At 34.8% G+C, this 27,004-nt stretch overlaps 2 protein-coding genes across 7 annotated transcripts in view; one reads left to right on the top strand and one right to left on the bottom strand.

Annotated features, from left to right (window-relative positions):
• LOC141456691 (kinesin-like protein CG14535) overlaps positions 1 to 27,004 on the bottom strand; it is a 483,780-nt gene that overhangs the window by 195,060 nt on the left and 261,716 nt on the right. The gene's annotated exons all lie outside the window — the stretch shown is intronic.
• LOC141456695 (probable cytochrome P450 6a13) overlaps positions 1 to 27,004 on the top strand; it is a 428,549-nt gene that overhangs the window by 141,429 nt on the left and 260,116 nt on the right. The gene's annotated exons all lie outside the window — the stretch shown is intronic.

Below are 27,004 nucleotides of genomic sequence, written 5' to 3'. Positions count from 1 at the left end.
CAAAGCGAAGATAGAGCAACGCTATCTCTAGAGAGTAGAGCGAAGCGTTATGACATGTTTGATTTCTTCGCTTTCATCGCGCTCAATTTGTAAAGGTTATTTTTCAAAGGTTATGGATATTGATAAATTTATTGGTTTAGTTTGTTTAAAGAAAACTCTGTGGGGCCATAGTATTTGTGAAGCTACAATAGTTTTTAATAATTAATAGTTTAAATTAATTAACAATTAGTAGTTAATGGAGAATTCAGGTAATTTTTGCTACATTTAATTTGGTTCTCAATCCCTTAATGCTAACTTTCATCTAAATACTAGGCAAAATTAAATTACATTTTCACGTCCTACTACTTCTGATCAGGACGAATTCTCCAATCCTTCTTCTGTAGCGTCGTACTACTCCAGTTTTTCAGATGAACAACATTAATTTACGACAAATCATGGTGTAGTGATTTAATAAAATTATTGTTTTTTTAATTGACTAATTTCTTTTTATCTGCATATATTTCTATTTTATTTTTATTTATTTTGATTTTCTTATCTTAAAGTAACTGCTAGGATTAATGGGGTTACACAGATTTGTAATTTAGTTAATAACCTACATAGTTAATTTTTCTATATTGTGCCTAACTCATGTTATGAGCTGTATTACTCAAAAACAATAAAATTTGATTTTGATTAATGGGGTTACACTGGGCTAGTATGTAATTAAATGTTGATAAAGACATTCGAAAATACGCATGAAACTTGCCAGGATGCTCCCGAAGTTGTTGGTACAAGTGATGAAATTCACCAAGTTCATTTCTAGACTTATTTACATATGTCATGTACACTGCAGCTCCTACTACTAAGCTGCTGCAAATACCAAAGTTTCAACGAAGAATTTTCATATAAAAATAGTTCCTCCATCTTGTTTCGTCGAAAGGAGAAACGCGTCTAAACTCGTCACTATGTGCATGCGAATCTTTGCTCGCTGCTCGTCGCTCTCTTTGATTTGAAGCAGCTATCATCGCCGCTTTGCTCGCCGCGCCACTATGTTTCCAGCCATAGACGGTAATGTATCGTCATTGATGTTTATAGAAAGAATATGTATATTTTGTTTTTTCTTAATTCAAATAAAACATTATTATTATTATTATTTTACTTTGACATTTTATCTAATGCTTCGTTATTTTCTAAAATTCAACAGAATGTCTAAAGCGTTAGTTACATTATTCGTTTGAATTTAAAACAAAGCTGATTATTATTTAGGCTTTAATGTAATGCCTATGCTTCTTATACATATATTGCTGGTAAGGGAATTTCTTGATATCTTTATTGTCTAATTTTAATTAATATTTAAATTTTTTTGTTTCCTTATATTGATATTAGTCTTACATTACTTGCAAATCACTCATCTCTTTAAATAGTGCATGGTCTTTCAGAAAAATGCACTTTAATTTTTCTTAAGAATGCGTGAAAGTTCATTATATTTTAATTTTATTAGTCTGGGTAAATGCTTGGATAACTCTATATTTTGTGTAAGTTGGCCGGAAGTGGGAAGTTCTCTGTAATATTGCCTTCCTTAGCTGATCTCTACCTTTCGTAAACTTACTTCAAATCAAGATAATCAGATTTGATTTAGCTATTGATTCATTATCGTAGGAGCACTTAGGATTTATTTGGATGCCTGTTCGAGTTAATTTGTGAGGTGAGTAATTATGGCTCAATCTCAACCTACTCATGGTACAGTAAAATGCTCTACTTTCTGAATATTCAGTAAACCATGGTTTTACTGGCATGGAGAACTATATTGAGCTTTTACTTTGACGGTTTTTGAGCGTGAATAAATTTTAGACCATTTTCAGTATCTGAGGTTGTTAGTGGCTTTATTAATCCACCTTCGAGACGGATGGCCAGTTTCGCGCCGATATTGGCCTTCTCATTTCCATCCAATCCGCAGTGTACTCTTACTCACGTCAGGAACACAAATCTACCATTTGAATTTATTTTCTGTAGCAGATCTAACGTGTCCAAAATAAAAATGAAAGGAAACGAGCCGTTTTAATTTTTGGAGAGCGCTCATAATGAGATAGTGCTGAAAGTTCGTTGACAAGATGTGAAATAGAAATTTTGGATTTCATATTGTCACATCCTGTAATATTTTAATTGGAAAAAGTACAAATTTTAAACCAATATGACCGATCTACGAGTATGTTTTAAAAACTTACAATTTCACGACAGATATTTTATAAAAAATGAAGATATAATTTTATACATTAGATAAACGCCTTCAATAGGAGACATTTTCTAAAGTGAACGAGGTATTATAATGAATTGGCTCATGACATTAGGCCAAAATTATGACTTAAAGATGCTATTCAGGTGTAATAAAAGTAAACATTTTAGAAAACACCCCATTTTAATTTTATCCTTTTCATCGGTCCATACTGTTTACTGTTTGAAATGTGGTCAGTTCAGCAGTGCCGGATACAAAGATATTTAGTTTTCATTACTTCCTTTTTTAACAAAAATTGTGGAATCATACTAAATTTTTACCATTATCATTTTTTTTAATTTGTATAACTTACCCTGGATAACTGCGTAAAAAGAAGTGTTCATTTGAGGGTACCAGAGGCTCTTTAGGGATTTACTAGCTACAGAGAGGAAATGACAGTTAGGGATAATAACCATTACCTGGTGTCCTGTACGTCCTTTTTCAGCAACACCCCAAATCGAGAAGTTAGGGAAGGTGTTAAACCACTCTATAAAACATTCAGGGATTATTTGGAGTTGGCAGATTGGGATAACTATTCCCTGATGCCGGAAATCTTTCACCCTCTGGTTGCCACCAAGAGAAGATATATCTTCAACACTAATAAAAAGGAAAAAATTGCAGACAGCTCATACTCTATATCCTAACATGTACGTGTCTTCAAGTGAAATTGGCCAACTATTTGAATTGGAAATACCTCTGAGGCTGTTTAAATCCTGGCGCTTTTCTTTAAATTGGCTCCAACCAGTTTTTACTTAATTTTGACGTGAATACGTCTTTAAATTTACTATCATATGGAGGCAATCCAAAAAACCTAATGATAACAAAGTCGGGGGGATACAGTTTGGCATTATAGTTTCGAATCTATCGTCTACATCCAAAATTAAATTAGACCACTGGATAGCTAAAGGATCAAAGAATTCATTACGATAAGCGAGGACTGTGACGCATTGCGCGCGGTGGAGGGGGAAGCGCCGCCATTTTGAGATCATTTTGCTGCGTATCGAGATTTGCAATTAGTATAACTTTTGACTTTTGGAGAAGGTACGATGTTCGTTTAAGTTTTAATCGTCAGCTGTCGTCACAATCTATCGATTGTATATAAAACATTAGTATAAAATATTGACAGTGAATATAATAAGGTGTTAGAATAAAAACATATTATCAAAAATATATAATGTCGGCCTTTACGCGTCGAAAAGCCAAAACCAAATACAGAGATCGTACACGGTTGGAAAGGGCTTCTCAAGAACAATCGAATGGTAATAATAAAACACCAAATGACTGAGTCAAACTGTGCCGGAAACGTAAAAGAATGATTGCGGCCGAGCGGATCAACGACGGTGTCAGTACATCTGCAGTTGGGGCGGTTGAAATTATGCAAGTGGATGATGAAATCGCTTCTACATCGACAACGGACTGTATAGGCATAGATTGTGTTCGATCGTCGATTATGAAGACACATTGGTGCAGCAGCTAGTGCACGTTTCACTACGACGTTTGTCAACAATCCATTCGGACATAAGTAACTCCGTTAAGTAAACGTATTCACGTACAACACACGGCCGTGTCCATGACACAGCCACACGTTATTTTTTTTTGGTGGTAAGGGGTTAGCGCTTCGAAAAGGATTTTCAGTTGCGATAAATATTTTGGAAGGACACAGATTGCTGAAGAAAAGGCAAATGGAAATGTTTGCTTAGTTATAAATAAATTGTAGAGGAATAAAGGAAAAATAAAGGTTACAAACAAAACAAAATAAAATAAAAAAAAGGAAAAAATATGCATGAACGTATGGAAAGAAGAAAGTTTTTAGGTTATAGGGGATTAGATGAAGAGAGGAGGTAGAGATGGTCCTAGAAAGGGCTGCAGAAGCTGTTTGCTCAGTAGAAACAATAGAAAATTCAAAGAAAAAGGCCCCCAGGTGTATAAGAACTGAATTCTACGTTTTCCTTAACTACTGTCCCCTTATCGCCAGGATGAGAAGAGAGGTCCAGGAAAACAAAAAAAGAGAAGGAAGAGGGAATGGCCTTTTCCTTAACTTCAGCCAAATAGAAGAAAGTAACTAGAATTAGGGGGCTATAGAGGTGGTAGAAATCAGTGGGGCGTCAAATGAGCAGAGTTATTCCATCCGATTACACTGGCAATTCAAACCACTTCTTACTGGGTTCTTTAAGCTAAGTTCCAAGTTGTTAATATTAAACAGTGAATAGCGGAGATTTAGTTTTATAGAAAGAATTAGGGGAAACGTGGGCTCTGGTTGAAACTGAATGCCGGTTTTAGAGGTACATATAGGTGTACACTGGCAGTGGAATTTAGATCTTGTGGCTTCGCTAAGCACCCACAATCTAAATCACACGCTTCCCTTCTATTCGCCAACCAAACACCAATTACAAACTCCTTATACCTTCTCAACACTTCTTACACGCTCAATTTAACTTCAATCTTTATTTCTTTTGCTTTATTACAATCGTAGCTTCTTAAGATTTTTGCTAAAAAAAAATTAAATGACGGGTCCCATCATTAAATATGTGAATGAACGCTGTATAGTGGAGCCTTGGAACTTCGCCGTAAAAAACAATTCACATGCTATTAAGGGAATAAGCAGTTAGACATACCAACCTTCAAGCTTCTACCTTTTCCTGTACATCTGCAAAAATCTTCAAATTTGGGTACTTGACTTACCCCACACTATTCTAAAAAGAACAGACTAAACAGACGCTATCGACTATTTAAAAGGCTTTTAGACGAAAGATCAAAACTCTCTCTGGACAACTGAAGACTAATTTATACTTCTATTTTGAAACCCATCTGGGCGTATGGAATAGAGCTGTGGGGTTCAACCAAAAGCACAAATCTCCAAAGGATTCAATCTCTTCAATCTAAAATACTTCGAACTATTGTACACGCTCCATTTTATGTCTCCAACCTGACTATACACACTTACCTTAACATTCCTTTTGTCACCCAAGTTCCTAAAACAAGATACAGAAAACTCCATTTCAGCCTGCAATCTCTAGCTAAAAATCTTTCTTCAAGAACACTTCCTGACAACCCGACAAGACACCTTAAGAGACAGTGGTCTCGTGATCTCCTCTCAAGTGAAGAGAGTGTAGACTAACAGTCTTTTGGAGTGTTACCACACTGGGTCCGGAGGCTAACAGTGCACTGGAAAAAGCTCTGGGCGTCTATAACCTCAGATGTTGTCGCGCCTTAAATCATAAATATAAATGAATAAACGGTTTTTCTTAATGTTGTATATATTATCTTTATCTATCATGTTAAATTGATTAACTTTGTTTTATTACAAAGAAATGTGTGAGGTTCAGTTGTAAAGAAATAATAAAGGAATCAAGCGAAACAATAAATTTATTAAGAAATTCGAATAATAAAGGAAACTCCTTAAATTTCAGATGGCAATGGCCATTTCAGTTAGATCAATTACTTCACGCGGAACACTTACAGAACGCGGCCATTTTTGTTTAAGGATGCAAAGTACTTTTTGGAAATATGAGGAATTGTCCGTTGTGACTTTATATTATCAGATAGCTTATCCAATAATTCCTATCTCTTCTTTGAACAGCTGGAACGGCTTAGTCTTGATGATGGACAGTGTTTTTCGTACTGCGAGGACAGTAAAAAAAAAACTATCTATGAAGTGGGACCGCCCAGATCTGCCCTGGTGACGCGTCTTAGTGAAAGATAATGATAAGTGAATATTCTTCAGAGTCTAAATTACACAGATATATATATGATGAAAATGGATTCAGAATGAGATAAAAAGAAAGCAGGAAATGTTCCTTTATTTTGCTATGTTCTTTTAGAAGGAGGGTTGTAAGTTCAAGGAAAACAGGATGGGTAGAAGAATGAAAACTGAAGAGAACTGAAGAAAGGGAGGAAATAGTAAAAGAAGGGTATGTTGATAGGGTCTTCTCAAGATGAAGCGAAGATGGGTGAATTCACTAGTGCAAAAGTGTGTACGGAATGGTCTGAGACGAGTGCGTCGTGTTGGCAAGAGTACGAAGTAGGAAATCGAGATTTTTCCAATTTCACACCTCTGTGGTTCTAGCAATAAATGAAACTGACTCAGAGAACTGGCTGGCTGTGCAACTGCGATGAGAAGTCTCCCTTCATCACCGCCCCCCCCAAAAGGGGGGACTTTGGTTACTAGAAGATGCTTCTTTAGAACCAGGGTAGCCCCCCAAAGAAGGCTTGTGTTGTGTAAAAAGAAGGAAAACCTTAACAACTGTACCTTAACCTTTTTTTTTTTTTTTACAATTGCACCTTTTACTACAATAAAGGGTAATGTATCAGAAAGACAACATCAGTGATAATGCCTCTTTCATTCAGATTGTGACATAACATTGCTTGATAAGTATGGCGTTACAACTCATTGAATATCCTCTCTCGTCTGTGCTCCACTCTACAAATATCTAGACGTTGTTTATATCTCAGAATGATTTCGTTGTTTTTTAATGCCACTCAGATATGTCACTCAATTAGAGCAGCTTTCCTCGAATCGCATTTTGGAAATACGCGAGTTTCTCCACGTTCCCTTTTTGGAGCATTTTCCGTTATTTACCACATTCCTCAAGATATCTTGAAAAACTAGTGATAGCCTAATGTATTTGGCACCCACAGTGTACATAAATCGAGTTACTCGCTAAATGAAAAAAAATTTCATTTTAAATCTTGGGTAAAAATTCACGTTTTTATTTATTTATTCTCTTACAGCAATTCCTAAATTTGTATCAATTTTCTTAAAAATTGGGATTTCTGAGCATACGTAAGTCTTAGGCTTTATGAAATTTGTAAAAGTACATTAAATGAAGTGTACTAGAGGGGATTTACATAAATCGCATAAAACAATTTGGGATGAAAAATCAATAAAATGGTACTTGGAGGGATTTCGCTCAGAATTCGTTTTATTGATAACAGTTTATGAGATATAGAAGGTTAAATTTTGGAGGTTTAGCAAATCCCTCGAATTTCAAACCTCTATATCTCTCTTCATATTGTTCCGATTTTAATGATTTCTATACTGAATTGTAGAGAGTTTACTCTATAAACGGTATTAATGGCAACGTATTAGTAATAACTGTTAATGAGATATATAGAAGGTTAAATTTGAAGGTGTTGCAAATCCTTCAAATTTCAAATCTCTATATCTCTCTTCATATCGTTCCGATTTTAATGAGTTCTTTACTGGATTGTAGAGAAATGTGTGTTCTATAACTGATCTTAATGGCAACGTTTTAGTGATAACAGTTAATGAGATATAGAAGGTTGTATTTTGGTGGTTTTTTTTAAAATCGCTACATTTGATTATTATAGATTAATAGATATTACAGTCAGTCCAAGTTAAATGGTGTGCTGCTTGTAAACATTTTTTGTACATGAAAATAGCCAGCAATAAGGGGTCTGTGGCATGTAATAATACAGTAAAATTACACAAATGATATCAATGAAGAATTGATGAAATGATGGGTACTTGCTTACTTGTGTTAACTTTTTGCGTTAAATCAACTCTTATACATAACTTTTTAAACTGTAAGTTTTTGTTAAAGAGTTAAGGTTCTTGCAATGATTGTGTAAGTGGATAAAAGAGCGTTCTATCTTCTTTTATTGATGCAAAATAAAGAGAAACTCCGAAGTCTTTTCAAACCGCAAGATCACATGTTTATCATTAAATTTTATGGAGTATAGGACTAAAGTAATTTTATGTCAAATATTAAGAAATTTCTAAATAAATATAATCTAATTTTAACAGGAGAGAGTAAATCATTTACCACAGATCTATGTAATTAAATATAAAATAAGCCCTTTTATGAATACGATGTTAGGTGCTAAACATATGATCAAAGGTTTCTCGTATATTCACAATTAATTAGAATAATTTCACTTTAGGTACGGATTAAATTTGCAGTTTAAATGGTTTCTAGATTAAACAAAAGAAAATTATGTAATATATAAATGTGTGTACACACAAATTTTACGCATTTATGTTTTGTTTTGAAATTAATTTTACTGCTTCGTAATAGAATAAACACACGTTTGCAAATGCAAATGAACGGCGTGTAAAAAAGAGTCCTTAAGCTAATATCTCTGTATTTTAGTGACGTAATTCTCTCTCTATATATCTCTTTCTTCATTTGCCGGTTTGTAGGACATTCTCAAACTTGACTTAACAGCTGTGAACTTTCTGCTGAAGGGAAACGTATAGAATTAAAATTTAATAAATTAGGTAAAATACACTGTTTTTTTTGTTGTTTTTTTAATGATTTAAGGCGCGTCAACATCTAAGGTTATTGGCGCCCGGAGCTTTTTTCAGTGCACTGCCGGCCTCCGGACAGTGTTCTCTCGTTACAGACAACACTGTCCATCACTGGACAGTGAGCTGTAAGAAGCTCCTAGGAAGAGAAAATCTAAGGGTCAGCTGCTGGATTCGAACCCGGGACCTCCGCGTGGGAGTCCAGTATGCTAACCTCATAGCTGATCCCTTCCCTAAAATGCACTGTTCATGCTCGATAGTCCCACTTGCTAGTTTTATTATATATTTATAGTATTATCTTCAGAATGACAATAACAGACCAAAAAGGTTAGGTGAACATGAGATTAGATCTGCAAAATGTGGTTGTTTTATCCGTTATAGCACTCAAGTTTTCGATGTGACTAAGATTTAGATTTTGTAGGAATAAATGGTATTCATCATTACTCATCATTACATCATCTTAACTGCAGTTAAGAGATTGTGAAGACAACAATCGGGAAGGAAGGCCTGGATGCAGAAATTACTTCACAAAATGTCACTTAGAAAGTGCGGTTATCTGTGATGTTGGAGGTTATAAAGCCCCCTTAAATAAAATAAATGAATTTAATTTAAAAAAAAAATCTGTCTACAGTTTCTAATAAAGAAGGACTCAGCGATTTGTTCACTGGACTCACAGGACAGAAATCCAAGTCAGCTGTCTGCACAAAGATTTTTCTCTACCTATAGAAGCTCTTTATCCTCTGATGGACTTTGTTTTCAGTAATGAAAGGAAACTATCGACTGAGAAGTGCAAGAATGAAGGTTCCGGGCGATAATGACCGATGATTCTAAGCGTCAAAAGAAAAAGTAAAGAGTTTATCTTCATCTTCATATTTATCATGTTCAAAAAAAGCTAATTCTTTCTATTGTGGAGTATTGATAATTGTTTTTTAGGGACTTGATTCATTAATTCAGAAGTAAGCAAGAATATTGCTAATTTGAATCATTATTTTTTATTTTTGTCGAACTTTCGACCTGAGGACTTCATAAGTAGAAAGGACAGAAGACAACACCAACCTTACATAACATATAATCACGTAAAATATATAATTGTCAAAAGCATAAGCCCTGAAGATGACCTAGTCCCTAGATCAAATGCTTAGCAAAAATAATAAATAATATTTGAATTAGCAATACTTTTTCTTCCTTCATAATTCTTTTTAGCCATGTTCTTAATAAAACTATTATACCAGAATATTCATTCTTTTTAAAATGAAATAAAATCACTAAAATACTAAAATATGTAGTACTTCATTTCTTTTTTTCCTCCAAAACTTCGAAAAAACAAAAAACCAGGTACGAACATGAAATTAAACATTCATAAAATCAAGACAAAGATAAATGTTACAACATTAATAGTCCAATTTCCATGTAAAGTTATAAAAAAAAGTTTGTGATGTCACATTAATTTTCATTATATAATTTTATCTGCTCACACTAAAATCAATTTCCTCATTTAATTTGATTAAACTATTTCAGCATATTTCAGAAAGTTATTACGACTTGACTATACGAGGGTCGTTTGAAAAGTCCGTGCAAAGTCAGAGAAATAGCACCACTAGCGCGTATCGAGGTTATGTTTAGTTAGTAGCATCTCTTGGAAGAACACACACCTAGTTTCAGCCAGATCGGTCTATTTCTTTGTGTTTGGCATTCGTTTGAATCGAGGAAGTCGAGTGATTTTCAAAAAATGGACGAAAAAGAATTTCGTGTGTTGATTAAACACTACTTTATGAAAGGCAAAACGCCTCAGGAGACTAAAGAGAAGCTTGATAAACATTATGGTGACTCTGCACCTTCGATTAGAACAGTTTATAAGTGGTTTCAAAATTTTCGGAGTGGCCATATGGGCACAAGTGACGCTGAACGTTCTGGACGCTCTGTTGAGGTTACTACTCCAGAAATCATTGATAAAATCCATGATATGGTGATGGATGACAGAAGAGTGAAGGTGCGTGAGATTGCTAGTGCTGTGGGCATCTCGAATGAACGGGTACATAATATTTTGCATCAACATTTGGACATGACAAAGCTATCCGCAAGAGGGTGCCGCGATTGCTCACGCTTGACCAAAAACGAAATCGTGTGAAGTGTTGCAAGGACGGTTTGCAGCTGTTCCAGAAGAATCCGCAGGACGCGTCGTTTCGTCACTGTGGATGAAATATGGATACATCACTACACTCCTGAGTCCAAAGAACAATCTAAACAATGGGTTACCAAGGGGGAATCTGCGCCAAAAAAGGCGAAGACCGTTCCTTCGGCCGGAATGATTATGGCGACTGTCTTTTGGGATTCGCAAGGAATAATCCTCATCGACTATCTGGAAAAGGGTAAAATCGTTATTGGACCGTTTGAAAACCGAGCTGCAAGAAAAACGCCCACAATTGGCCCACAAAAAAGTCCTTTTCCATCACGACAACGCACCAGCTCACACCTCAGCAGTTGTGGTCGCAAAATTAATGGAAATAGGGTTCCAACTCGTTTCACATCCCCCCTATTCTCCAGACTTGGCTCTCTCGGACTACTATTTGTTCCCCAATATGAAGAAATGGCTGGCGGGAAAAAGATTTTATTCAAACGAGGAGGTGATTGCAGAAACGAATGGCTATTTTTCAGACTTGGACAAATCCTATTATTCGGAAGGGATCAACAAACTAGAGCAGCGTTGGACGAAGTGTATAAGCCTAAAAGGAGACTATGTTGAAAAATTAAAAAAGATTTACCCCAAAAAATTAAGTAGTTTTTATTTTTGCACGCACTTTTCAAACGACCCTCGTATTTAGATTTCAGGTGTTATTCATAAGTTTATATGAGTAGATATTCCGTTTAATATAATTAATCAATTAGTAATCCACTAAGCATTATTAACAGCAAGAATACACATAGATAAATAAATATACTGTTGTTGGGAATATAAGCAATGCTATACAGGATCTCCTTTAAGCCAACTAAATACTGTTAATACTGCACGTGGAACATTAACGGCCGTCCTGCTAAAACAGGGGACAACTTAACACCTCTCCTACAGAATTTGAATAACTGTAACATAGGGACACAATATTAAATTACATATTCAAACAATTAATCATAAATATATATTAAATTAATTTAGATTGTTTGTTAAAGCGGAGAAGGGGAGGTTCACGCTAACCACTTCATTATGGAAATGAATTTCAGAGAAGAAATGATCGTAGTGGGCAAGTCCAACAACCAAATTTTTCTTATTTTTAGAATTTATATTGAAATTAGTCAAATTAGCAGAGCGATTCTTCTTCTTCTTATTATTATAGATTATTATTATTATTATTATTATAGATTATTAGCAAATGGATTCACTTCAAATATAAATTTCCTTAGCAAATTTTATTCTTCAGGTCCTTTAAAAAAGAAACATGAATCCGTTTGATGAAGATTAGGACTTCAGTTAGTCTCTTTTTTGTAATTAGTCAGTACAAAAATTATATATAAGTTCACAATATGTAGATTGTTCTCAATCTTTTTATGACCAGGGATTATTTTAATATTTTTGTTGTTAGCAGGTACCACAGGTTCAATATCACAATAAACTACTTTTAGATTTTAAAAGTAAACTACAATTAACATTGTAATTATGTTTTCAGTTATATTTATGTGCTTTTTGAGTTTTCATTTTCTTAACAAGATGGGTAAGTTTGCAGCTAAAGGGTTGGGATGAAATGAGAGTTTTTGTTGAAAGTTATTATATCGAATTTTGGCAAGTTCGGAGGTGAGTGGAATTTGGAGATCTGTATGGATTGTGTGGTTGCTAACATAGAATGGAGCATCTACTATGCGGCGGAGTATTTTGGATTGGAGTGTTTGCACAGTCTATTTGATGTTTGATTTTTTAGCTGTTCCGTAAAGTTCGAGTCCGTGTGGTCCGTATTGATGTGAGAAGAGCTGTATAGAGTCGTCGTTTGTTCTGTAGTGCAAGTTTTGAGCGTTTGTCGAGTAGTCTGGCTAGAAGTTTGTATCGTTTGTTTAGTTCGGTACGTTTAAGTCTCGTATGGGGGTTCCAGGTAAGTCTTTTGTCTAGGTAGGTACATTCCAAGGTATCGCACATGGTCGGCTGGTGGGATAGGTGTATGATGTAAGAAGACAGGTGGTGGAGTTTGTCGTTTGAGTGTGAAGACTATGTATTTAGACTTAGTTGGGTTAATATTTATACGCCAGTTTTCTAACCAAGGTTCTATTAAGTGAAGGTGGGACTGTAATTTGCTTATAGCTTGTAAATATGATTACATGCATGTAAGCACACGCGTTCTATGTTACCAAGCCAAATTCATTTGAAAGTGAGATGCTCTGAGTAAGAAAGAGGTTGCATTCAGTCACAGCATGCTTACTTGTTTTACCATAAACATATTCTACTTCCAGACCTTCCATCTGTATTTCTGAACTACCTAACTACCAATCATGAAGGATATATAGTTTATAAACAAAACAAAGTTAAAGCAATGAGTGAGAACAGTTTCAGAAGGTGAAGGTCCTATACACATAGAGATGACAGTGTAAGAGTAAAGTGTAGAACGGAGAAATGGGTGAATAATGAAGGCAGAAGGGTTAGTGAAAATAAATAGACATGTCTGCAAGAGAGGTCGTACATAACAATTGAATGTTACGGTCTGGGAACTGCAGTCTGGGGGGAGGGTAGCATGTCTGCTCTGCCCCCAAAGTGGTGGGCGTTGTATGGACGAAAAGAGGGAAAAATGGGCCAAATCAATTATCGTAAATTAAAAAACTTGTCAAACGTGCCGCCGGCTGCAATAGAGAAACTGAGCCAGTCCATTCCACCCATATTTTAGTAGCTAAATATATGAACGGCGACATAGTAGCATCACTCACACAGTAGACCATCGTTTGTATAATCTATATACCAAAACGTGTATACAATATTTGTAAGTGTGAGTTGAAAAATGGGTAGTAGGTAAAAAGCTATGTGCACCACATTTACTCTACCGACATATCATGTATTCGTAATGTGTGCTCTGGCCCGCTCTCTCTACATCCTGAGCAAGCGGAACTCCCTCCTGAACGAAAAAATAAAAAAAAGGGGCGTTAATGTTGGACACACTCGGGACAACTCAATAACTCAAAAGCGTGGTTCTGAGTCCGTTTCGTCCTCCCATCATTGAATACATTGTGCGTGCACTCAGCCCCTTTACCCATTAAAATTAATCATAAATATTTTAATACTGTTACTTCTCTTTTCTATTATTTTTTAAATATACATACAATTAGGAGGTGGTTTCGCTCCCTATTTGAAGGTTCATCGTGGAAATTGGGGCCTAAAACAACTGAATTGTTAAAAAAATCTGTACTCTGCGAAACTTGACAGGTAATGATGCAACGATATGCGTCCCTTATGAATTAAAAAGAGTTTTTTTTCAAATATTTAGGGGACAGAAGTGAAATCCGTATAGACATAAAAGTCAGATAGCAGAATAGGTGATTGTGGGCAATGAAGTAATCGAGAACTGTCGAAGAATAAAACCACAATGAAGGTAATGGGGTCACAACATTGAGACATGGACGTAAATAAAAGTGAATGCGAGATCGTTGATTGCTTAGGCCCTGCTGAAGGTGAAGGCAAAAATGAGATAATAGTACTGTACTTGGTGCATGAATTTGACGAATGTATACAGGGTGTATACGGAGGAGTGGTCGAAACTTCGGGAGGTGATTCAGCAGCCTAAATGCAACAAAAAATATTCTCTTCACTTTGGCCCGATTCTCAATAGTGTCCAAAATATTTGCATTTTTAACTTTTCTGTCGATATTCGCGTTTTTCACCATAAAAACGGTCGTAACTTTTCTATCCTTTATCCTACAACAAATCTGCTTATTCCAAACGAAAGAGCATTAAATTTCCTATAAATTTGCTCAATACAGAGCCTCAAAACGTTTCTTACAACAATGAAATTTTTACTTTAATGTCTAAAAAATTCGTTCTCGGATGATTTTTGTTAAAATTTTCAACCACATTTTTTCAATGATTAATGAATCAAGGAGTCGCCTAATTTCAGAAAAAGTTGCGCATTTATTGAGCTTCAAGACCTTTATGGATATTTTTTTGGTTTTTAATAAAGCCCTACCCCGAACAGAGGGGTGTAAATGCAGAAAACTGGGATTTAGCGTAACCGTCTTTTCACTACTAATTTACTCAAATGTCAATTTTTGGAGAAGGAACAAAAAGAAAAGTAACCATTTTAGTTTTTAACAATTAGTATTTAATAAAACGGAAGTAAAAAAAATAATGTAGCAATGAACGACGAAATAGTTAAAAATGCAAATATCTTGGACACTATTGAGAATCGGGCCAAAGTGAAGAGAATATTTTTTGTTACATTTGAGCTGCTGAATCACCTCCCGATGTTTCGACCACTCCTCCGCATACATCCTGTATAGAAGGGAAGATTAAGACGGTTAGGGCACCTAATTAGAATTATCCCGAAGAAAATTGAAGGGTCCTCAGAAGACAAAATTCAAGCTATTAAGAAGTTTCCAAGTTAAGAGTAAAATCTGTCTAAACATAGATCAGGTTGGAATATTATTAATTAAAGGATATTAAAATTATTCCTGCAGATTATTATAATTATATAATAATATAATTAATTATAATTATTTATTATTTATTTATTTAACTTTTCTGGTTTTTACATAAGTAAAATACAGAGAGTTTGGCATGAGAAATACAAATATAAAAAATACATAATTAGAAGTACGCACAAGAAAGAGAGAAGTAGAAAAAAACAAACAACCAAAACTTAGAATTCAATTTTGGAAATTAAAAAAATAAAATACTATTCATAGTAATAATTTTGAAAAAAAATTATAACTGTGATTTAATTTTAAACAAATCAAACTATGAAACTTTGAGATAACCGAAAATACAGAAAACCTACGTATACAGGGTGTTCATTTTAAGACGGCTCAAATGCATTTCAGGCTTAAACGGCTGATCTGAGCGAAAAATGGTACAGGAAAAATTTGTTGCCCGTCACCTCTAGTTATAGAATATGTGACTTGATTTTAGATTCCTGCCCGCATACGCGGCTGACGCACGACCAAAAGTGAGGGTTCGCAGTTGACCCCCACTTTCATATACACGGTTTTAAAGAGTATAAAAAGTAATGAAAGAAACCGGAAACCGCAATTCGATATTTTCAAAAATAAAGGTGCTAGGCCATTTCAAAATCCGGTATTTATTAATCATATTTCAATTTTTTAACTTGTTATCAAAGAGAAAGAAGAGCACGCGATAGGTCATTTTTATGTATTTTTTCATCCCCTTTCTAATAAAATTATTGCCAAGGCAGTTAAGCTAGTATTTTTTTTAATATCGGGAAATAAGTCGTTTTCCGAGTGATTTTCTAAGAAAAATCAAATGTTAAGAGCTTGAGATGTTCTCAAGCATACACAAAATGGCTAAAAATTAATTTTACATCTGCTACAAACAAGAAGGTTTAATAATTATTTGGTAATTTTGGGAGAGTTGCGTTTAATTACCAAAAAAATTGAAAACCTCGAGCCACATATTTAAGTGATCAATATCTTTCATGTGAAGGATCAAATTTTATTCCTTAATTTATCAAATAATGCACTTTACTCAACTTGTGAAGCATGTACTGTGCCTTCAAAGGTGCTTCCTCAAATACAGAGAGTAGTTGATAACCTCCTGGCTAACCTGGCTTGCAAGCCAGAGGAGGCACCTTTGAAGGCACAGTACATGCTGATGTATATGAAAATGTGGGTCAACTGCCAACCCTCACTTTTGGTCGTGCGTCAGGAAACTGAAATCAAGTAACATATTCTGAAAGTAGAGGTGACGGGCAACAAATTTTCCTCTACCATTTTTCGCTCAGATCAACCGTTTAAGAATGAAATGCATTGGAGCCGTCTTAAAATGAACACCCTGTACATACATAAAATAAATAAAAGTAATAATAATATAAACCAATTTCTTATGAAAAGAAACAGTCAAGTATGACTCAGTTGGTCAAAGCTACTGTACTATGATACTGTAACGAAGTTGACCTGAGGAAAGAAGAAAGGCCTAGATTGTACTAGGGGTTGAGCGACCAAAGTCGGTAACGGGCCACCACTGTGTAAACAAAAGGGCCGGTCTCTACCTAAGCCGGAAAAGAAAGGGCTAGATTGTTCAAGGAGTTTAGTGACCGTAGCCTATAACGGTCCACCGCTGTGTAAAAGCAAGCTAAGGGAGCGACCCCAGTTGGGGTGGTGGCAGTATGTGTTTTCCCCAGCCAGTGAATGGCAGGTGGGAGTGAGACAGATGGAGTTAAGAGCGAGACAGACGGAGTTGGAGTGGGGCAGTCGCAGTTAAAGGGAGGCAGACACAGCTGGAGTCATTCTTTGAGAGATAGTTTTGAGAGACACTTTGGAAGTTTGAGAGAGTCAGTGTTGCGGAGTGCTTCAGAGTTAGCTAGTTGGGCGGTTAGTCAGTTAGTGAGTAGAGCTTTGTTAGTGCAGCTGAGACTAGTGCAATTTGGTGCAGTACGGACCAGTGGTCAGTCGGGGAACAGTTTTGTGGCGTTACGTAGCGAGTAAGTAACAGTAAACTGTTGTGACTGTTGTAAATGGTAAATGTAATGAATAGCGGCAGTTGTTAGTAAATGTTAATGTTAGTAATGTCAATGTGTAACTAGTGGCAGTCATTAGTTAAAGTTTTAAGTAAAAGGACAAAAACTTTACAATACTTAAGACTTTTGTTAGAAAATAATAGATATTAACTATATGATTAATATGGAAAATTATCATAATTATAATTATTATGTTCATATAATTCATAGCATTGCCAAGGCTACATAGCAATAAATTTTTTTATTTCTATTATTATTTATTTTATTTTCTATTTACTTTTAATATGGTTGCACCATATTAATGTCGCTCACGAACTTTATCGCAAATTGAAGATTCTCTAGTATACATATAATTTCTTCTTGGCAAATTCTGGGATCCGAAGACAAATAATTTGACAATGGGTTCCTATTTTTTGTGAAGTAGCAAGGATTTAATGCGAATAGAATGTAAATGGTGAAGGGGGTTCAGAAAAGAAATGGGAAAGCCTTCTAGAAAAGGGAAACAAGATACCATCTTTCCTTCTAAGAAATCTTTCAATAAGCCGTTCAACAAGGAGTATGCAGCTAGTTCCTTATTAAATACGATTATAAGAGGAATGGGAGAGAAATAAGATGATGAATATATTCTGAAGAGGATCTATTTTCTCAGCTGTGGACTTATGCTACATCCCATACGAGTGGTGTAAAAGGGTTGCCGTGTATTAAATGAGGTAAACATTTAAAGCCTGGGAATGTAAAAGTCTCTGATAGTAGATTATAATAGAGGTAAGGGAAAATACTGTTTAGTGCACAAAGGGATGCAAAAAGGGCTTCAAAGGTAAAAATTAATTACAGCTGTGTACAAATGTGGATGGTTTGTTGTTGGTAAGCCCTTTCCAACTGTATTAGCTTTCTTGTTGAGCAAAGGGGTCCAATTTTATGGTAACTGTAAGCAGTTAGCGGCCCTCAACAATACCCTTTGTAAGCTTCATGTAAATATGTATTTAAATAAGCAGATATTAGCGTTTACAAGAGCTCTAGTACCATTAAATTATTTCAAATGTGTTCAGTACAAATATTACTGAGCCAGAGTACTACGTATGTAGGCTTTCAAAATTATTGTAAAAATATAAGTATTGGCGTAACAATCCATCGGATCCTGGAGTTATTAACCATTAAAAGTTAGTTTTAATTGTATATCTGAAAAGCCAAACAAGAATCCTTCATTTTTTTTACTAAACTGATCTGATAATTTCGTTAGAAAATTGTTTTACATACCTAAATACACAACAATTACTTTTATTAAGGTAAGAACTCATGAACTCTAAAAGAACTCTGAAATTGTATTTTTATTGTATTCTAAATGTCCTACAACAACCAGATAACAGACTCCTTAAAATCTTGGTTTTATTCATTAATTTAAACATCGAGTTATTTTGGTTTAAATTTATTTAATTTACTGTCGAGGCTTAATATAACTGAAGAATCAAATTATAGCAATAGTTGACTGGTCCTTAGGTGACTCACACTGTTGAAATGATACAACAATTCACGCTTTGGAATATGGTTTATGAAGTTATACGGCGATTTATTGAACCTAAACAACAGAACAGAAGTTAGGATGTGTTATGTGTGACAAGGAGCATGCTGATTTGTTTTTTCGATATCCACGGAATCGAAATCCACGGAGGGGTTCTTGAAAAACTTCGAAAAAGGGGTCATTCGTGTGAGACCAAACATCAAGAACAAGTGGGTGTTGCATCACGATAATGCTCCTTGTCACACAGCAATTTCAATAAACGAGTTTTTGGTTAGTAAAAACATTCCTGTGGCTCCTCACAGCCTCTTTATTTGCCTGACTTGAGTCTTTGTGACTTTATTCTTTTCCCGAAGTTGAAAAATCACCTCAAGGGAAAACTCATTTTGGGATAGTCGAAAACATTCAAACGGCTGTAACCGACCAGCTGAAGGCTATTCCAGTATCGGAGTTCGAGCACTGCTATGAGGAGTGGAAGAAACGTCTCCAGCGCTGTGTGGCTTCAGAAGGAAGTTATTTTGAAGGTGACAATATAGAATTGTAATTCTTTTTGAATAAAAAAATTTAAAAAAAATCAGTCTCATTACTTAATTTACAGACCTCGTATATTGGGGGGCACGAGTTGCAAAGAAATGAGGAACTTTAAATAATGGGGAGCTTCTAAAAGAAAAACAATGGTGATGATAATAATAATATAAACAAATACGAGTATAAGATATTAACATAGAATTTCATTATATAAAAAATGGGCAAACTAAAGAAATATTATTGTTTATCTTTAGATCAGACAGTCTGAGAATTTATTACCATATCTACTTTTTAATCCACAATTGTATTACTAAAGCTGTTTATTAAAACTTCACCATGGTTCTACAAAAAGCTGGATCATTGTAAAAAAAAATTAAAAGCATGGCGTAATTAAGAAAGTTAGTGTAAAATAGGAAAACACTTTTGAAAAAATAAAAAAAATAGAACTTAACTTCTTAACCCGAAGTTATATTATTCTAGATGGATGTCAACATCATGTTGGAATAAGTGATCAGACTTACAAGTTACTGTTCTGTTAACTTAAAAGTACAAGTAAGCTGGCGTAGGATTTACTTTGTAAAGCAATGCGGATTGCAATTATTGATATTTTTGCTATTTGGGCTTTGCCACCTGTGAAAAAAATAACAAAAAGATAAAATATATTTATATATTAGTAAATGGAAACAAAAAAAATAAGCTGGAAATATCGATTATGTATTAATAAGAGATCACGATACAATATATATGGAAATAGCGTGCTTATAATAAACTCTTGTTAACGATATCGTTTTATGATTAAACTGTGAACCACTCTGTTCCCTGTTTGACGTTATATTATTTCCAAATATGCATAAAAGAAAATTTTATAGTTATTAATATTTTTAATTATTTTATTTTGTATTTGCTTTTCACTAAGAAAGCATCCAATTTAATTCTGTAAATATATAATTTTTATCATATTTGAGTGATATTTTATGCTTGATATTGGCACTCTTCTTTATCTTTTTGGAGTCAGATACTCCTTAAGTCGATTTATGGTGGACCACTCGAGGATTGGCGACTTTTCATAGTAAACACCATATCCGATTTACAACAGTAAGAGCCAGGGGACCGATGTAGCATGACACAAAGTCCTCGTCCTGGAGATGGTAACCAATTCCAGCATTAGTTCCCACATAATCACCCAAAAATGAAACATATTTTCCTAGACTAGTGAACTTCATAGGGTACAAAATCGTACCTCTTTTTCAACTACGACAATAACCTGGCTGACAGCAATTGTGACAAAACCTGACCCAAACGCCTTTTAACCAGTTAAGCGTGGAATTTAGTTTAAAAAAAAACATAGTGTGCGGAATTAAAATCAGTCAGTGACGTGGTATACACATCGAAGGCAGGGCAAAAACAACCAAAAGTTTACAACGTCATAATAATCACTGCAAGCACTCTTTCTGCAATCTCTGAGGCTTGAGATTACTCGAGCATTCTGTGCATTTTAAAATCTTGTACAGCTTCAAGTACGCATTGCCTAGTTAACTGAGGAAGCAAGAGCTTTTACAAGGAAGAAAAGAGCTTTGAATTCTGTGCAAAATGAAATTATGCTCGTACTGAGGTCTGAACAACGTACTGATGAAGCACAAAGGTTGAGAGCTTCTATTTGTGTGCGTAATTCCCAATCTCCAATGCGGAGACCAAACATGTACCAACCACTTGTCATTTGGCTAGCTCCCACCACCTCCCTCCGTATAAAATACTTGGCAGTTCTATTGGTAAGATAAAGGAAACATCCCACCAAATAATGTTCTTATTGTATTTTATTAAAATTTCGAGTTTTTATGGTTAATGGCAATTTTATATTTTTTACAACGAGTATACACGTCAAACAAGCTTAACTGGTTAACTGTTACATTTCCAAAGTTTTCTATCACAGTGAACTAACCAAGGAGTCCCCTATTTTCAATTGTACAGTTTAAATATACAATTCTTCATAAGGATATGCTTCAAGGAGCAATTTTATTCGAGAGTTCATTTATCCGATTGTTTTTATTAGGGCATTCCCTAGAATATAATTTGGAGAGTGACAGAAATAATTCTAAAGGAAAACGAGAAAAATCTACGTGAAAAACAATTAAGAGTGCCAGTAAAAATCGTCAACAGTTTATACATGTATATATATATATAACAGGTAACAAGATGAGGAAAAATACAATAATAATTAGAATTTTTTAAACTTTAACAGTTGACAGTTAAGAGGGTCCCTGACGGTAGTAGGCGGCTACAGAGGGATTTGTTAGATAAATAGGTGTGAAAGAAGGGTAAAAAAATAAGTACGACGTGTAAATTGTCGAATGTCTAAAAAGAGCTGGAGGGTTTTAAGTTTTTTTTTTTTGTATTTAAAACAGGGCCCATTAAAACAAGGTAGAGTATTTGTTGGAGGTGGAGGTGGAGAAGAATAAGGGAGTTACAGTTAACTTTTAGGAACGTGTCCCATTGAGTTCATTGTACTAGGGCCCTATTTCGCCAGGGAAGATGATAAAAAACAATAACAGACCTACCTAAAAAGCCCTTGAGTGCAGCAGCTTCGTTAGTGCAGTTTGTATCCTACGAGAGTACCTAACCGTATTTTCAATGTTTATGGTTCTATAAAGAGGGTTCTCAAAATGTTGTACCTCTCCGCCGTTATGTCACTTCAAAAAGATTCTCTCTAAGTATAATATGAATTTGAAAATAGAGAATTACAACTGATATTCTAATATACTTATTATTATTACAATAGCTAACCACTGTGTGAAATATAAGAGTGGCATGACATTGCAGAAATGAAACTTGCGACATGGCAGACCAATGTGTGTACTTCAGTTTTACTGTACTGGTGTTTCGTCAGAGTTAACTTAAAATCCAAGGCCTAAGACCGGGAATCGAACCCAGTACCACAATACTTATTAGCTTTGCAGGTCTCGCCTCTAACCGCTCGGCTACCGTGGCGCCTTTTAGAGACCAAATATTAAGTTACTAAATGTTAAAAATGCGAAATACACAAACGGTTCGTTTAAGTAAACCAAATTTGTTTATGAATAATTGTAAATAACTAAGTACAACCAATTCACAAAAAAACATGTAACATTGTTGAGGCCCATTACGAGTATATTGCCAATTACTTTCTTAATATCTGGCTCTATACTTGTAGCTAGCAGCTATTCTTAACACAGCCTCCAATTGTAAATCATTCAATCTTGATATTATTGTTCTTGTTTCTGTTTATAATGGAATTAAGAAGTGTCACGAATGAATCCCACCATTTATTTTAAGTTAAATAGCTTATAATGAAAAATTAATCCAGATTATTGGCCAGGCCTGCTCTCTCTGGGCAAATGGATGTAACGCTACAATGTAATCATGTACAATGCAGTTATAAAATATAATTTTATTTACTTGTATTCTCCTCCTTTACAATTATTTTCATTATAATAATAAATTTATCGTAACGAGACTCCAGTCTGACGGTCCTAGAGACCAAGAGTTATATCTTTATTTAAAAAAAAAATGCATTCAAAGTGTTTATTTTCTTTGGTAAATAATTTTTTAATTTGATGTTATTTATGAATATAAATATATTATTTATACAGGGTGGAACCGGATAAGTGACGAAAATTTTTTTCTGTTAAACTACATTCAAAATGTAGTACAACGCCGCCTGAACGAGTGTCCTATCTCTATCTATTAGAGAGTTATGATTTTTTCAGGTTTTTTTCGACTAAACCCGACCTTACGTCATAAAAACACTATTTCTCATCTTGTGCCTCACTTATTTACATTTTTCACCTCATTTTCGGATTCAGCATTAAATTTCCTATAATAATAGATCATTTTCGTAGTTATTTAACTTTAATCAGATTCATTTATTACAATAAGAAAGTTAATTTTTTTAGGAATTTAGAATTTTCATGAATTTTCAAAAATTACCCTCTTCGACAAAATTGGTCTTAGAGGCTGTCAAATTTCTCAAAAACTGCTCCTTTTAATACTCTTTCCAATGGTATAATAATCAGTTTCAATAATAGCTGTTTTCTTTGGTCTGTTACTGAGTAAGTGCTGAAAAACACGGTGTTAGCGAAGGAAGCAAAGGGACTGGTTGAAGCGTACTCGCATATCAATACTATTATTTATTAACAAAATCATTTCTTTAAGCATGTAAAATACATAATTACTTAGTAATTATTGATGTATCATGTTCTCAAAATGCCGACCTCGATTCCTGACGCATAACCGAGCGCGTTTTCGCATTGCTCCCAGTGTTGTTGAATCTTCCTCACAACGTTAGCAGAAATTTAATTTATCAACAAGACGGAGCTCCACCTTATTATTCGGTGAACGTCAGAAGATAGTTGTCGCAACGTTTTCCTGAGTATAGGGCGAGGTGGAACTACCGCGTGGCCACAGAGATCTCCTGACCTCAACCCTATGGACCACTTCGTATGGGGTTTTCTTAAGAGTGAGGTCTACAAGGTTGAGGTCAACAGTGAAGAAGAGGTGAGAAGACGGGTAATTGCTGCTTCAGAAAAACTGAAAGAACATTTTCAACAACAGTGGGAGCAATGCGAAAACGCGCTCGGTTATGCGTCAAGAATCGAGGTCGGCATTTTGAGAACATGATACATCAATAATTACTAAGTAATTATGTATTTTACATGCTTAAAGAAATGATTTTGTTAATAAATAATAGTATTGATATGCGAGTACGCTTCATCCAGTCCCCTTTGCTTCCTTCGCTAACACCGTGTTTTTCAGCACTTTCTCAGTAATAGACCAAAGAAAACAGCTATTATTGAAACTGATTATTATACCATTGGAAAGAGTATTAAAAGGAGCAGTTTTTGAGAAATTTGACAGCCTCTAAGACCAATTTTGTCGAAGAGGCTAATTTTTGAAAATTCATGAAAATTCTAAATTCCTAAAAAAATTAACGTTCTTATTGTAATAAATGAATCTGATTAAAGTTAAATAACTACGAAAATGATCTATTATTATAGGAAATTTAATGCTGAATACGAAAATGAGGTGAAAAATGTAAATAAGTGAGGCACTAGTTGAGAAATAGTGTTTTTATGACGTAAGGTCGGGTTTAGTCGAAAAAAACCTGAAAAAATCATAACTTTCTAACAGATAGAGATAGGACACTCGTTCAGGCGGCGTTGTACTACATTTTGAATATAGTTTAACAGAAAAAATTTTTCGTCACTTATCCGGTTCCACCCTGTATAATAATAATATTATAATTTTAGTAGAAATAGTAAATTTCAAGAGAATTTGTTTACCTGAATTGCTTAAGAAAAAATTATGCAAGAGTTCGTTCTAATTATTTATTTTTGTAATTATTTAGTGGAGATTGGTTTGTAACCGTAAAGAGACCTATTTAAAGATTTACTGTAGGAAATCTGATGAAGGTTCTATTGTATTCTTATTTTTAATTTTTTATTTCATTGTAGGAAACAAAAGAAGAGTTGAATGTTAAGTCTGACAGCAACAGTGGTTATCTTGAAAGGGCCAGAAATGTAGTCTTCTGGTGTAAGCAAAAAAAGATAGAAACCGGATCTTCTGAGGTTTCTCTTTTCAAGCTCGCTCAAAAGATGGTGGGGATGGGATGTATTTTTTCCATGTCAAGACTGAAGTAAAGGTATTTTATTTTCTCTCTCTTTTGATGTGTGTATTATTTTATTAGTGAGGGTATAAGGGAAAGAAGTGAGTGTCTTGGCAAGTAAGAATGTTTGGAGAGCTGTAGTGTTATCTCATCCTCTCGGGTTCCTGTCCAATTACGTCGTCTGAAGTCATGGAAGAAGTCGGATATAACGTAGGAGTGTGTGAGAATAAGGTTCTGTGAGTGTATATAAGGGACTTGGACAGAGCAGGTAGGACTAACCGAATGTTCTGTTCCCTCAGGACCAACTCAGGGACCTAACTCCTTCAGACAGTGCACCACCACCTGTACATCCCAAAACACACTCACACAAGTAGATATAGTCCGCTACAACGGATGATCTTCCCCTTTAAAGCTTAGTTCCTACCAAATATCAAAGGTGACACAAATATATTTTGCCGTTAAAAATAAGAAATCACTTATTATCTGTTACAGTTTCTGTTTTGTAATCTTTACTATTGCACTTTTATAAGTAAAAAAGTTAGCAATTGATTTCCACTTTAACAAAATACTTAACAGGAATTATGCAATTTAAATTAAATATAAAGCAAATTATTCAGTTCTAGACCGTAATTTCAAGAATTTGTTTTTAGAAAAAACTTCTCATCTCCTCATAGCAACTCTTATTATAGGAATATACACCTCAAAATACTCAAAACAAGTATTCCAAGATGATTTATTCAAATCCCTTAATAACCATCATCAATCTGCCCTGGATTTCCTAATGTCTAATGATGATCATCATACTGATACAAAGGTTTAAACCGATAAAACATAAGAGCCATCTTTAAACAGAAATTGTACAACCGGTTCAATAAATTAGTTGTATCGGTAGCGAAATTTTCTTCAAAAATCTTAATTTTATAAATCAATTACTCTTCTTTATAATATATAGACCACAAAGCTGTAAATTATATATAAATACGTACACCTTCAGAGTTGGTCTGATGGTTAAGATAATGGCTTAGTGAGTCAAAGATCCCCAGTTCGAATCCTGCGAATAGCTACTTTTTATTTGTTAGAAAAAAATTGTTTATAGTAAAGTATGAACTTCCGCCAACGTTCACGACACCTAATTGGTAGTTGGATGTCCTGACTGAAAAAAAAAAAAAATAATAGGCGAATACTTTACTATTCCTTCAGATACACGAGGTGTGGCCATTAAATAACGAGACTATTGCTGTAAAACATTTTATTTTAAATTTATATTTATTTAGTTATTATCACCTTCAATATACACCCCTCCACTATCCCTACAACGCTCCATGCGGATTTACCATTGTTCGAAACCTTGGAAGTCTTTTTCTGTGAGCTCCTGCATGACGAGTGCTGCTTTTTCTTTCACAGCCTCAACGGACTGAAATCGTGTTCCTTTTAATGCAGATTTGACTTTGGGGAACAGATAAACGTCACATAGGGCCAGGTCAGGCCTAAAACTGGTATGTTGTACTTGATTAGAAACGTCTTGACAGACCAATGCAGTGTGAACTGGCGCTTTGTCTTGATGGAGAACCCATGACTTGTTCTTCTACAAATCGGGTCGTTTTTTCCTTATTCTTTCACGGAGTTGAGCAAGCACCTCACGGTAGTAATGTTGGTTAATTATAATCGATATTTTCATCTTCGACGTCTTCTCGGCCATCTTGGAAACGCTTGAACCAATCAAAAACTCGCGCACGTGATAAACATTCATCGCCATAAACTTCTTTTGATAACAGATAAGTTTCAGTAGCGGTTTTACGAAGGTATCATGTGAAATTTCACGACAATTCGTTGCTCTACTACATATGTACCTATCATGTTTTCGGCAAAACGAAACTAACATCTCTTACACAATAGACGGTTCCGGTCAGACAGATTTCTCTACAAACGCGTGAGACGCTGCAATCGAAAGAGAAGGCTTTACGCTGCACAGCTGTCGGTCGTTAGGATTTGGCGCATGCATAGTTTTTCTGTAGCAGCATTAGTCTCGTTATTACACCACGTACTTTACTATTCCTTCGGATATAAGTCTATCCATTCTCCTCTATTACCCTTAATTGTTTTTCGTGGTGATATTTTTCAAATAAATGACTGAAAGACCACCATTAGT

The sequence above is a fragment of the Rhodnius prolixus genome, unplaced genomic scaffold (assembly GCF_049639745.1).
Source record: "Rhodnius prolixus isolate KJV_2025 unplaced genomic scaffold, Rpr scaffold_10, whole genome shotgun sequence".
NCBI classification, from domain to species: Eukaryota; Metazoa; Arthropoda; class Insecta; order Hemiptera; family Reduviidae; genus Rhodnius; species Rhodnius prolixus.
Note: the sequence above shows the minus strand (reverse complement) of the source record. Positions and strands in the feature narration are given on the sequence as shown.